The 14,483-nt window shown below is 44.3% G+C and overlaps 1 non-coding gene across 1 annotated transcript; it reads right to left on the bottom strand.

Moving 5' to 3' along the window:
• Positions 1-11,778: 11,778 nt before the first annotated feature.
• On the bottom strand, positions 11,779-11,850 carry trnaq-cug (transfer RNA glutamine (anticodon CUG)). The gene has a single exon. It is a non-coding gene; the product is annotated as a tRNA-Gln (tRNA).
• Positions 11,851-14,483: the final 2,633 nt, after the last annotated feature.

The following is a 14,483-nucleotide window of genomic DNA, read 5'->3' as shown; positions in this document are numbered from 1 at the left end:
AGAGTTTGACAAAAGTATTGCATGAACTGTTGTCTCTCATTTTAAAGCCTCAAAATTAATTGGACAACTGGCTGACAGGCAGGTTCATGGCCAGGTGAGGTCTGTTCACTCATTATTTCATGACAAATTAAGGAGATAAATATCTAGAGTTTATTTCAAGTTGAACTTCATATCAGTGATGCACGTGTAGGAGGCCATCATTAGGCTGACAAACCTAAATAAAGCTATCAGAGAGATAGCAAAAAAATGTAGGAGTGTTCAAATCAACAGTCTGATACATTCCTAAAAAGAAGGAGTGCAGGAAACTCAACAACACCAAAAGTCCTCAGATGTACATGGGGATGTACAATAGCTGATAATGGGCCCAAGACATTTCTTATGAGACTAACAGTCTTAGTCGCTAAAAATGATAATGTCAAGTTTGTCATGGTTTAGTTTGAGAAAGTTCAAAGACATCCAGCAATTAATATTGTTAAGAAAATCTGAACCTTTCTGCAATGTGCTATCAGCACATGGTTTTAGACAGAGGTAGAACTGTGTATCATCTGCATAAGAGTGATAGGAAATTTGGTGTTTCTGAAAAATAGAGCCTAATGGGAGCATGTATAAGGAGAATAAGACGGGGCCCAGAATAGAGCCCTGAGGTATTCCACAAGTAAGTGTAGCAGGGGAAGAGTTTTGTTGCCCTGCATCAAGGAGTTCTGCTCTCTAAGTAAGAGGCAAACCATTTTAGAGCAGAACCTTGGATGCCGACGCACGTCTTCAAACGGTTTCATAGGATTGTGTGATCAACAGTGCTGCACTCAGGTCTAAAAGAATTAAAACAGTACTTTTCCAGAGTCAGCAGGGTAAAGGTCCTTTCGCACATAAAAATTAGATGTAAAGGATTTGTAAACAGCTGAATTCTGTCATTATTAACATTTTACACAACCTCCTAATTTTTTTTCATCCATGGTGAAAGATCTACCGTGACATCAAACGAACCCTGGTACGTGTTTGACGGCGCTGACAGTAATATTTGTCTATATTCTGTCCCCTGCGTGCGTGGTTCTGGTACACGAAGTGACAGATAGCTAAACATATGCCGTAAGCACTGAAAGCGTTGAATGATGAGTCAGGCGTGAAAGTAAAGTTGAGGGCTGTTTACTTGTTTGTCTTCATCAACGTACAACTTACAGTGATTTCCCAGAACTTGTGAAACTACAAAAAATACAAAAAGAAATATGCTCAATAAAGAATTATGTATTTGCTTCACATAGCGAACAGATCTAGGCATTTATATATACATCTCTCCAAATATGCATAAAATCAATAAAATATACAACACTCACTACTTATAAAGATGAAACACAATTCAAACTTACAAACAAAGCTTCTCCATGGCATAACACAGGTGGATGCTTAAGGATTAAACAGGGAGACTTCTGGTACGCCTCATTGTGCTAATCCTAATACTAGAATGGCTTCCTGCATTACCCCACTCATGTGACTGTAAACATCCAATAGGAAACTCTTCCTGTATCACCCCACTCATGTGACTCTAAACATCCAATAGGAATACAAGCCAAACCACATAAAAATTCACTTGACCGCAGTCTCCAAGCTAACCACTAGGAGATGCTAAAATTCTCAATGTGCACATAACATTACACTCCCCGCCTGGTATTGAACACAATACCACTATCAATTTCTTAGCAGTTCAATCAGCTAAAGAAAACAGCACATTGACTGTCCATGGTAGATAATCAGATAGACAAAAGTACCACTACTTCGGTTACTGGTCTAAAGAAGGTCTTAATGGTACCTCCTTTCGTGACCCTCAGGTCTAGTTTCCTGACCTTTCCATCGCTGTCTGGGTAAGCCTTGGTGACAAGAGCCATTGGCCACTGATTTCTTTTTACCTGAGGGTCTTTGAGCAACACCAAGTCCCCTTCCTTGACATTGGGCTGACTATTTTGCCACTTGCTTCGATTTTGAAGAGTAGAGAGATATTCTCGCCTCCATCTCTCCCAAAATGTATTAGCCAAGTGCTGAACACGTTTCCACTGCTGACGATACATATCTGTAGCTTCAAATGATCCTGGAGGAGCAAGAGGGGTGCAGACCTTCTGTGTCAAGATCATTGCTGGAGTCAGAAGAAACGGTGAATCTGGATCACTTGAGATGGGAGCAAGAGGCCTTGCATTTATTATCGCTCCTACTTCAGCCATAAGGGTCGAAAGCACTTCATGAGTGAGATGCGAGGGACTGATCTGAGAAAGCATAGAGTCAAGAATCCGTCTCGAAACCCCAATCATTCTTTCCCATACTCCTCCCATATGGGAAGAATGAGGTGGGTTGAACAGCCATGTGCATCCTTCCTCACTGAGGTACCTTGAGATATCGGTTTCATCCCGTAGGAGAATTTGAAGTTCTCTGCAAGCCCCCTTAAAGTTTGTGCCACAGTCAGAGCGGATCATCTTCACAGGACCACGCATAGCAAAGAACCGCCGTAGAGCATTAATGAAGCTCGATGTGTCCATTGACTCTATGAGCTCGATATGTACAGCACGAACACTTAAACACATGAAGAGTACTGCCCACCTTTTAGAGTTTGCGGCACCACCTCGGGTGCGACGGGTGGAGACATTCCAGGGACCGAATACATCCAGGCCCACATTTGTAAATGGAGGTTCAGTGCTAAGACGATCAGGTGGAAGATTTGCCATCTTTTGCTCTGCGGGTCTACCACGAAGTCTGTTGCATGTAACACACTTGTGCAGGTTTCTGGAGATACATTTCTTTGCCCCTACAATCCAGATGCCAGCCGTGCGGATAGCTCCCTCAGTAAAAACTCTGCCTTGATGGTGAACCCGCTCATGGTAGTAGTTTACAAGTAGAGTAGCTATGTGGCTGCGGCCAGGAATGATGAGAGGATGCTTTTCATGTGTCTCGATTGAAGCATGCTGGAGCCGCCCACCAACTCTTAAAAGTTTGCTATCATCAAGAATTGGGCTGAGCTTCCTCAGAGGACTGCTTTTGGGAATTACTTCGCCTTTCTCCAAACAAGACACTTCCACTTGGTATGTCTCCTTTTGTACACATCCAATAATGGTATGCCTTGCTTGCGACAGTGTATCCATTTTGTGTGGCTTCAAACAGTGATGCCAACCTTTGCAGTCTTGCCCATTGCTATCCTTCTCAGACCTGAAGGATTGGACGATGTGGATTAGGGAGGCCACAGCTCTGACAAGGGGTTGCCACATGGAGAATCTTTCAAATCGATGCGACCCCATACTCCTATGGGGGTTTGCAACAGTAGTAATGTGGCTTCTGACCTCTGTATCAGAGTCTGGATCAATGAGGTCATAGGATGTTTCTTTACCTGAGTCTATGTCCCCAGAACGTCTCAGAAAACGTGGACCTGTAAGCCAGTTGGTGCTTAAGAGACGAGCTGGATGCACTGACCTGGTGGCAACATCTGCAGGGTTTTCATCAGTGTGGACATATTGCCATTGTTCAGGGCATGAGAACTTCCTTATCCGTTCCACTCTGTTGCTGACATACACATAAAATCTCCTGCTTTCATTGTAAATATACCCCAGCACCACCTTGCTGTCAGTATAGAACTTCAGACTATCAAGACTAACGTCCAGCTCTTTCACAAGCAGCTCAGCAATTTCCACTGCCAGAACAGCAGCACCTAATTCCAGCCTGGGAATAGTGTGGAATGGCACGGGGGCTAACTTGGCTTTCCCCATTATGAAACCTACATGACATTTACCTTCCACATCTTCCACTTTGAGATATGCCACAGCCGCAATGGCTTTGGTGGAAGCATCCGAGAAGATATGGATCTCTGTACGTTGTGCAGTGGACAGGGACGTAGCAATGTAGGCTCGGGAGATTGCAAACTGTTCCAAATCCTGCAGTGAATCCCTCCAGGTAATCCACTCTGTTGCCTTTTCAGACGGGAGGGGAGCATCCCAGTCACTACTGTCACGAGTGAGCTGCCGCAACAAGAGCTTTCCATGAATAGTAACGGGAGCTACGAGACCAAGTGGATCAAACAAACTATTGATAGTTGCAAGAACTCCTCTTCGGGTGAATGGCTTCTCGCTCTTGGCAACACGGAATGTAAAAGTGTCATTCACAAGGTCCCAGCTTAATCCAAGACTTCGCTGCAAAGGAGGTGAATCTTTGTCCAGGTCGAGATTTTTCAAGTCTTTTGCATGATCTGTTGATGGGAAAGCCTGCATGACAGTTAGGCAATTGGATGCTATTTTATGAAGTCTCAAGTTGGAGATGGCAAGCATGCCTTGGGCTGCCTTGAGAAGACTGATAGCTGCTGTTGCAGATGGCAGTGACTTGAGTGCATCATCAACGTAGAAGTTCCTGTGTATGAACTCCTTTGCCTCCTCCCCAAACTCGCCCTCTCCATGTAAAGCTGCTCTCCGAAGCCCATAAGTAGCCACAGCTGGAGAGGGGCGGTTGCCAAACACATGGACTCTCATACGATATTCCACAACTTCCTTCGTGATGTCATTGTCTTTAAACCACAGAAATCTGAGGAAGTTCCTGTGGTCTTCCCTGACAACAAAGCTGTGAAACATCTGCTCAATATCTGCTGTGATGGCTACCTGTTCATGCCTAAACCGCATTAGGACTCCCAGCAGAGTGTTATTTAAGTCTGGCTCTGTCAACAGCACATCGTTCAAGGAGATGCCAAGATAAGGAGCGCTTGAATCAAACACAACTCGGATCTGGCCAGGCTTGCGTGGATGATAGACGCCAAAACTGGGAAGGTACCAGCATTCATCTCCATCGTTGAGTGCTGGAGCTGGTTCAGCATGATCTCGATCAAAGATATTCTGCATGAAAGCCAGAAAATGTCTCCTCATCTCAGGTTTCCTTTCTAGAGTTTTGCAGAGACTGGTGAAACGAGTCAGAGCTTGTCCTCTGTTGTTAGGCAGCCGTGGTCTTGGCATGCGAAAGGGAAGGGGAGCTACCCAACTGTTAGCATCATCTATGAACATCTCATTATTCATCAACTGAATGAACCGTTTGTCCTCAATAGATGGGGCAACTTCATTGTCATTCTCTGTTCTTTCGAAGATTTTGTTGCCAAGTAAATGATCATCAGAGTTCTGAAACAGGCTGTCCAGAGGATGAAAGTGTGACAGGGTTTGAGAGTTGAGAGGTCTTATGCCTGTCCTTGTTGTAAGCTTCTCTTTCACAACTAGGTGGTTGGGACATGGACTGAAATGAGAGTGACGCCCATTCTCCAGAACGTTAGTCCGGTAGACATTAACTGCTTTCGGCTTGTGAGCTGCACCCAAACAGACGTCTCCAACTACGACCCAGCCAAGGTCCAGTCTTTGGGCATAGGGTGCATTATTGGGCCCGTTGCGTTGGTCTCTCACTTTATGGACTTGTAACACATCCCGACCCAGCAGAAGGAGAATTTGCGCATTTGGATCAAGTTCAGGGATGAGATGAGTGATAGACTTTAGGTGTGGGTGGTGTTTGACTACATCAGGAGTAGGTATCTCCGATCTATCATCTGGGATATGGCTACACTCAATAAGTGTGGGAAGAGGAATGCTGAGACGTCCATCCAATGGCTGAGCAACAAATCCAACTCCTCTTCGGCCAGATAACTCAGTGACTCCCGCACATGTGCGCAGCGTGTAGGGAGAATCGCTACCCTTGAGGCCAAACAGGTCGAAGAATTTGGACCGAGCAAGAGACCTATTGCTCTGGTCATCAAGTACGGCATAGACTTTTATAGATCTTTCTGGTTGTCCTCTAGGATGCACTTTTATGAGACAGATTTTAGAGCAAGAGCGGGAGTTATTGGCAATTCCACACACTTCTGTGCATTTGGAGATTATGTCAGGAGAAGCCGCTTCATCTTCCTCCCCGCCATGCTCATCCTCAGGGTCTTTGACAGCCCATGGAGCTGGTCCTGGATGAAGTGCTGTGACGTGCTTGTCACTGTTACACTCTTTACAGTGAATAATTGTTTTGCAGTCTTTAGCAACGTGTTCAGTTGAGGAGCAGCATCTGAAACAAACTCCACTATCTCGCAGGAACGTTTTGCGTTCATCCAGTGTCTTAGCTCGGAAGCCCCTACACCGCTTGAGAGGGTGGGGTTTTTTGTGAATCGGACACTGTCTGTCCACATCCAACTTACTGCTAGCTGACTCTGTGGGCTTGATGGCAGATGTTGATGTAATCTCTGTTTTGCTGGATGAGACGTGGTTCCTGGAATGCGTGTACCTTTTAGGTGAGTTTTCTGGTTTCACTGTCGTCATCCCAAATGAGCTAAATGCAAAACTTGGATCATTACGAGTGCGGGCTTCTTTGCAGACAAAGTCAGTGAAGAATGAGAATGGTGGAAACTGGCCTTGGTTTTGCAGCTTGTACGCACTGCCTTGTGTCATCCATTTTTCTTGAAGGCCATACGGCAGTTTCTCCACTATTGGTTTAATGCCGCGAGAGGTATCCAGATAGGCGAGCCCAGGCAAACAACCTTCTAACTTTGCTGACCCCAACTCCCTTAACAAGTCACCAAGCTCTCTCAGGTTGAGAGGGTCCCTGTTGCTGATCTTAGGAAATCTCTCCAGTTTGTCCAGCAGAGCTTTCTCAATTATTTCAGGAGACCCGTAGTTCTCTTCAAGTCGCATCCACGCCATCCTGAGCCCTGCAGCGGGGTCATTGACATGAACAGCTCTGATTCTCCTGACTTGCTCAGATGATTGAGGACCTAACCATCTAGTGAGAAGGTCGAGCTCTTCATTGCAGGTGAGTTTTAGCCCTTCAATGATGTTCATGAAGGTAGACTTCCAGCCCCAATAATTCTCTGGACGATCATCAAACTTTGTCATCCCGGATGTCACAAGTTCCCGGCGAGCCATGTATACAGCAAAGTCATTAATGCCGGTATGGTTCAGAGCAGAGGGCTGCGCTGCTTGCATTCTAAGAGGATGTGTGTGTGGTTGAGGTTCCTGCAGGGGGGTGACACTACATGGATAAATCCCAGGGTAATTCTGAGCAGATGGATGCTTCATACCATTTTCTTCAAAGGTAGTATGGCTCTTGACACGAGCTGGAGTGGAGCTCAGTCCATCAATGGCTGTACGAATGGGATTCAGTTCGTTGTCCTGGAGTGGTGGCGCATGAGAGAAATCGCGTGGCCGACTGGAGGTGATATGGGACTCAAGGCCGGGCAACGACAGCTGACTAGAGTGCATTCTTGAGTGACACTCAACATAATCATTTGTTCTTTTTTCTGTGGAGTCAGGGGGAATTCCTATGATGTCCGCTGCCCTGAGATCTTGTTTAGAGCCGAGTTCTGCTACGGCTGATTCCAAAACCTCCGCCTCAGCTAAAGCCGCTGCAACTTCTTTCTCTTGCTTCAGTGTGGCCAGAGCAGCCTCCATGCGTGCCTCTTCTACTCTCAACTGGGCTTTTTCCACCATGAGTTCAGTTTCTTTTTTGACAAAGGTGGAGCGAGCACGCACTGCTTCAGCTCTTGCACGTGCTTTAGCAGCTGCTAGGCTGGCAGAAGACTTGCAGGAGCTGTTAGAAGAACTAGCAACAGATCTGGTCACATATGACTTCACAGATGTTCTTGGAGAGCTAGTCTTCTGTTGATCTTCTGTATCTGGCTTATTGTCCATGATGACTATTCGGCATGCAAGGTACAACTAAACAAGGCAGGAAGACTAATGAGCGTTAGCGGTCTCTGCTATCCAGACTTGCTGTATTATCCCTGGTGTGATGCTGTTTTTTCACTATTCTGTCCCCTGCGTGCGTGGTTCTGGTACACGAAGTGACAGATAGCTAAACATATGCCGTAAGCACTGAAAGCGTTGAATGATGAGTCAGGCGTGAAAGTAAAGTTGAGGGCTGTTTACTTGTTTGTCTTCATCAACGTACAACTTACAGTGATTTCCCAGAACTTGTGAAACTACAAAAAATACAAAAAGAAATATGCTCAATAAAGAATTATGTATTTGCTTCACATAGCGAACAGATCTAGGCATTTATATATACATCTCTCCAAATATGCATAAAATCAATAAAATATACAACACTCACTACTTATAAAGATGAAACACAATTCAAACTTACAAACAAAGCTTCTCCATGGCATAACACAGGTGGATGCTTAAGGATTAAACAGGGAGACTTCTGGTACGCCTCATTGTGCTAATCCTAATACTAGAATGGCTTCCTGCATTACCCCACTCATGTGACTGTAAACATCCAATAGGAAACTCTTCCTGTATCACCCCACTCATGTGACTCTAAACATCCAATAGGAATACAAGCCAAACCACATAAAAATTCACTTGACCGCAGTCTCCAAGCTAACCACTAGGAGATGCTAAAATTCTCAATGTGCACATAACATTACAGTCTAACTTTTCTGCGCCGTGTTAACACCTCAGCCCAGTCCAACACATCGGTGATGATCCAAATCCAGGTTTTTTGCAAAGAATCACTGCTGCAGATTTATGATCTGCTGGAAGCACCGAAGCCAGCAGAGCCCAGACTGTAAGAGCAGCACACATGTTCAAACACATGAAGTGAGAATGAGCAATGTCTAGATTTTTGGTTTCTTGTAAACGACAGAAGAAGAAGGAGTCGGGCTCAGGTTTGTGAGTCTCAAAGCTTTGTCCCTCGAAGCTGTAGCCACATTTCACTTTGTACTTCTGATATTCATCCCTTACGTTACATTTTTTTTAGCTTTTACACTGCACACATTAAACCGTCTCCTTTTGCATACCAGGGAAACCATATGCTCTGCACTGTGCACTCTTTTTATTTATTTTTGCCAAACGGCTCTTTTGTAAGCTCATTATGACCTCCTCAGTCTGACCTGCAGCTCTATTAAATAGGCCTTTCTCTCCTCTAGGCTGATAAGGTGATTTCGCTTCAGCTCTTAGACTGCTGACAGACTGCTGAGAGCGGACGGTTTGTCCAGTTAGAACTGATTTCCTGCTGATAAATCCAGAGCATGAACTCCTGCATAAATCACCGATGAGGTAACATCAAGGTCGTGTTCAGGTCAGGTTGACCTTGTCCATCCATTCTGCCAGGACTGCAACCCTCTGTGTCATTCCTGCTTTGTTTCCACTAATGAAGGCGATTTAATGAGGACATTAGGCGTTTTAATGAGGAACTAAGACTTTAAATCTATGATCTGATAAACAGAGAGGATCACCCACAGTCTGGCTCAATCTGGACCTCCAAACATCTGACTGGTGGCCCGAATCCTCACCACTATACAAAGTGAGGGGTCATGTTCAGTTTAAGGGGCAAATAAGGGACAGCAGCTTGAGACATCACTGCTTCTCATTTACAATGTTTAAAATAATGAGCCGTTAACCATGAGAGACATGTGGAACATCAAACATCCCTGCTTTGTTTCTGTGCACATTCTCTTACATTGTGTGGGATGTGTGCTGAGCCCCCTCCTCTTCACTCTGCTGACCCATGACTGCACTCCATCATACAGCTCCAACCTCTTCATCAAGTTTGCGGACGACACAACGGTGGTGGGTCTCATTAGCAACAGGGATGAGACCGACTACAGAAGTGAGGTGAGACGCCTGGCCACGTGGTGTGCTGACAACAATCTCTCTCTGAATGTGGAGAAGACGAAGGAGATTGTTGTGGACTTCAGGAGAATGCACACCCAACATGCTCCTCTGACCATTGACGGAGCGTCTGTGGAGAGAGTGAGCAGCACCAAGTTCTTGGGTGTGCACATCACAGAGGATCTCTCCTGGACGTACAACACCACAGCACTGGCCAAGAAATCACAGCAGCGTCTCTTCTTTCTCCGCAAACTAAGAAGAGCAGGAGCACCAGCCCCCATCATGTACACTTTCTACAGAGGCACCATCGAGAGCATCCTGTCGAGCTGCATCACTGTGTGGTTTGGAGCCTGCAATGCGTCCTGTCATAGAACCCTCCAACGCATAGTGAGAGCTGCAGAGAGGATCATTGGTGTCTCTCTCCCCTCCCTCCAGGACATTTACAGCACCCGTCTCACTAAAAAAGCCCTTTGCATAGCGGCTGATCCCACGCACCCAATGCAAAGCTTCTTCAAGCTGCTGCCGTCGGGGAGGAGACTGCGGAGTCTCCAGGCCAGGACCAGCAGGCTGAAGGACAGCTTCATCCATCAGGCTGTCAGGAAGCTTAACTCCCTCCCGATTCTGCCCCCTCTCTCCTCCACGGTCTCACTGAACTCTGTCACACACACACAAACACACACACTCTCTGACTCACTCACTGGCCTGCACCAGTTACCAGTCACTTTGTGGAGCATTGGACTGCCATTACCTCACAAGACTTTGTTGTTACACTTTCTCTTACCGTACACTACTAAATCTCCATTTGCACTATTTGCCTATTTGCACTACTCTGCCTGGTTTACACTCAATGTCACTTACCCATTATATTGTATATTGTATAGCTTTCTTGTTATATGTAAAATTGTATTTATTTAAATTTTTACTTTTTAATTATTTTACTTGCATTTTTAATCACTTTTATATTTAAATATATTTAAATGTTCATTTGCTATTTATCTAGGGATTGAGAGTAACGCAATTTCTATTCTCTGTATGTCCTGTACATGTGGCAGAATCAACAAATAAAGTTGACTTTGACTTTGACTTTTACTGTGTAAAACTCTTGAGCCACACTTCACTTCTTTATCTTTTGCTTCCAAGGAGCCAGACCCGTCAACAGTTTGGACACACCTTCTCATTTTGTTTATTTTTGTGTTTATTTTTATTGCTTTCTACATTGTAGATACATACTGATGATATCAAATATATGAAGCAAGAATTATGTAGCAAAGAAAAAAACTGATAAATAACTCTAAATAAGTCTTTTAGATTCCTGAACCACCCTTAGCTTTGTTGACAGCGCTGCAAACCCTTGGCCTTTTCTCAATGAGCTCCATGATGTAGTCACCTGAAATGGTTCTCACTTCACAGACGCCTTATCACCCACTCACATCCTGGGCCTTTTGACCTCAGTAAATCACACGGCAGGGTGGGACTAGGTTTCACAATGGGTTCACCCGAAACCTTGTCTGATTGTGACCGACACCCATTTTCACACCTTGGCTTGGGTGATTAGGCAGAGGAACAGTGGGGGTCCATGATCCTCTTGGAGACACTCCCATAGGGCTTAAAATCTGGGACTCTCCACCAATTGCTTTTAGGACTGAAGGAGCTTCTCAGATGATCCACCATGCAACATCATCTGGAAAAACCTGACAGAAAACAACTTCTTTTTTTTTAACCATTTTTCAGTGTTTGGGACAAGGACTCCAAACACAGTGCCAGTGCAGTAAAAGCATTCTTGGATATAAAAACAGACAATGGAACATTATCAGTCATGGATTAGCCTCCCCAGAACCTGAAGCTCAACATTATCAAAGCAGTGCGGGATTCAACAAGCCTGTAAATCTATTCCTGAATAAGATTTTTTTTAAATGCTTAACAGAGTTAAGGTTGTGTTGAAGAATAAAGATGGTCATAGAAACCGGACTGCTGCATTTACATTTATATTTGCTCTTTTCAATAAACCACTGCATGTATTTCTTGTATTTCATATCAAAAAGTAAAGATATGAGGTATGAATGTCACCTGGTCCTATGACACTTGCGCACAGGGCTGCGCTTCTACTAACTGCTGTGACTTTATTCAGTCAATTTTATTTTTTATACTTGATGGATTTATTCCTGTGTATCAGGAGAAAAATGAGGGCAGGTTCCACCGAGATTTGAACTCGGATCGCTGGATTCAGAGTCCAGAGTGCTAACCATTACACCATGGAACCACGTGCTTACATCGTCGGAAATTTCATTATTTAAAAGTCGAACAGACATGACCTCCCCGATATGATTTATGTAAGCTGTTGGGAGGATTTTTTTCGCTGTACAACGATCCGTTTATTTACATACGAATCGTCTATAGATTTCATGTTAAAACCTCAAATCTAGCATCGCCTCTGACGTCACATCCCCCGGATTTTGGACGTAAAGGTTGTATATACAACTGTGAAACGTATTAGTTCCCGGGTCCATCAGCACGGTGGATAAAATCTGACAAAACAAACGAACGAACATGGTTTTGCGACCACACCGGTCACTAATAGTTCGGTCAGTGCTTATTTAATCGTTTTACTGTTTCAGTACAGAAACGTTTGTCAGTAAATCCACCACTCGCCACCAGGTGTCAGTGTAACACAGCAGAACAACTACCTGCAAACAATAAACGGCACAACACAGCCAGCACGGTGTGGAAGGTATCTGTTAGTCATCATTTTTCTTCTTCTTTATATTATTATGTTGTTGATCCGTGGAGTATTTTATTTTATTGCAAATTATTTTTGTCACTTTCTGAGGATGAATTCAACTCCATGTGTTCACTGCTGATTGCACACACGTGATTGCTAAAAACTAGAAGCACTGCTGGATGAATTGTTCTGTGGATGAATTGTGAGTTGGATGTGAAGCGCAGCTCCTGCTAAAATTCTACTGACCTCAGATCAACACTGGTCTCATGTTTCTGTCAGTGAAAACAGGTCGATGTTGTTGCTATCTGCTGATCATCAGCTGCTGTTTCATCCTGCCAACACGTCGATGCTCCTCAGCTTCAGTTACACAACAATCTAATATCACACACTCTCCTCTGTGGTTATTTAAAGTCTGGCAGCGTGTAGTCTGCAGACTTTACCTGCTTCACCTCCAGCATAGACACCACATGGACAACAAAAGCACCTTACTGGTGATAATCCATGTGTATGCGTCCTGTTAGTTTTGAGGTATACTTACAGACTCGGTTTGATTTCAGATGAGTACAGTGATTAGAACTGCGACCTCAGAGCAAGATGGTTCTTTGCTCTCAGGTCCTGGTACCTGCTCTCCGTCTGTTCTCCCACAGTCCTGGCACACCTTCACGGGTTTTTCAAAAGGGAAAAAAAAAAATCACACTGATAACAAAGAAGTCTTAAGTTGTCTGACCTTGGTGTGAATTTGCTGAGACGTCCACTCCTTTGTGATTGTGTTAATGCACAACGGCAAAATGTCAAAACCTCTGCTTTTATAGAGTTGCTCTAATTTATAGATGATCAGCTAAGTGCATTTGATTAGCAGCATCTTAATTCCAATGGAAGCAGTATGTTTGCTTAGTTTTACACATGACTGCATAGAGTCCTGTTAAAACGTGCCTTTTCACAGGACTGTACTATAAAATAGAAATAAATTCATGTTGTCTCAGCAGGTTGTATTGAAAAACATGATGACAATTTACCCACAAAAATGTTCCTTTGATTTTTTAATGTTTTGTTTTTTAAGTGTTTGAGTTCAAATTAGTTGTTAGTCTGAGGGCATCGGTCAACGATTCAAATTAGAGTGCTACTAAAGTGCTACTACTGCAGCTCCACCTGCTGACACACTAACATTACTGACTTCCTGTTTATTGTTGTTGTGACTCTTCTGACTCAGTATGCTAACCTCACGTTTCTCCACCATCACTGCAGAGAGAGAAACCTCGTTTGGCAAAAATCGACATTTAATCTTTTTGTTATTCTGGTTGAGATTAGCATATGCTGCATAGATCATTACAGACTGGTGGCCTTGCGGGGTGCTCATCCTGCCCTGCGTGCAGTGTGCTGTACCTGTAAATGTCAGGTGTGTCCTGGTGGAGGTTGTGTAATCCAGCAGATGAAGGCTGCTGTGCTGCAGCAGCAGGAACGCCGTGTCTTCACCACAGTTGGCTGCTCATGATAATCAGGACGGATGTGCCTCTGCAGCCTGAACTGAACAGCAGCTGCAGGAGGAGGCGCTTCAGCTTATTCACACCACCCAGAGTTCAAACTCACAGCCAGCTGACTGTACTGTGAAGGAGAGGTGAACTCATCTTGTACCTTCTAGTTTCCCAGTAATTCCAGGCCTCTTAGTACAGACGGATGTCTGAAGCTCCGTCTTTACACATCTATTTCTTATTACTTGAATCACTACAGCCGACTCTGACCCCACAGTTTACAGGAGACCACTAGCAGCTACGCTAACTGATCTGTAGACTGGATCACGTCTCTAGAGGTTAGAACAGGAGTAGTCATTCCTCTATTGTTAGACATGACTGGGTACAGATAATGCAAATGATTCCAGCCAGTAATTCCTCTTGGCTGCTTTTCTGCAGTCCTCGTTCAGAATTTTAGGGGAAAAATCTTTTGAAGACATTTGAGCTGGGTGAACTAGAAGGAAAGTTATAAATAGATTTGTGATAAAATGATTTTTGTGGGGTTTGAATCTTTCGGTGGATTAGCAGAGTATTTAAATCAAAAGTGATAAGTTTGAGATAACGTGTTATCTGCAGGCTCTAAAAGTGTAACGACTGAACGGCCCATCCAAACTGCAGCTCCTCCACCTCCTCCCCCAGCATGACAGTGCTCCCTGTAACCAACAG

Source organism: Aulonocara sp. 'chitande type north' Nkhata Bay, linkage group LG1 (assembly GCF_057382095.1).
Source record: "Aulonocara sp. 'chitande type north' Nkhata Bay isolate Kocher_YH1m ecotype deep benthic linkage group LG1, A_spYH_male_GT1.1, whole genome shotgun sequence".
Classification (NCBI taxonomy): domain Eukaryota; kingdom Metazoa; phylum Chordata; class Actinopteri; order Cichliformes; family Cichlidae; genus Aulonocara; species Aulonocara sp. 'chitande type north' Nkhata Bay.
Note: the sequence above shows the minus strand (reverse complement) of the source record. Positions and strands in the feature narration are given on the sequence as shown.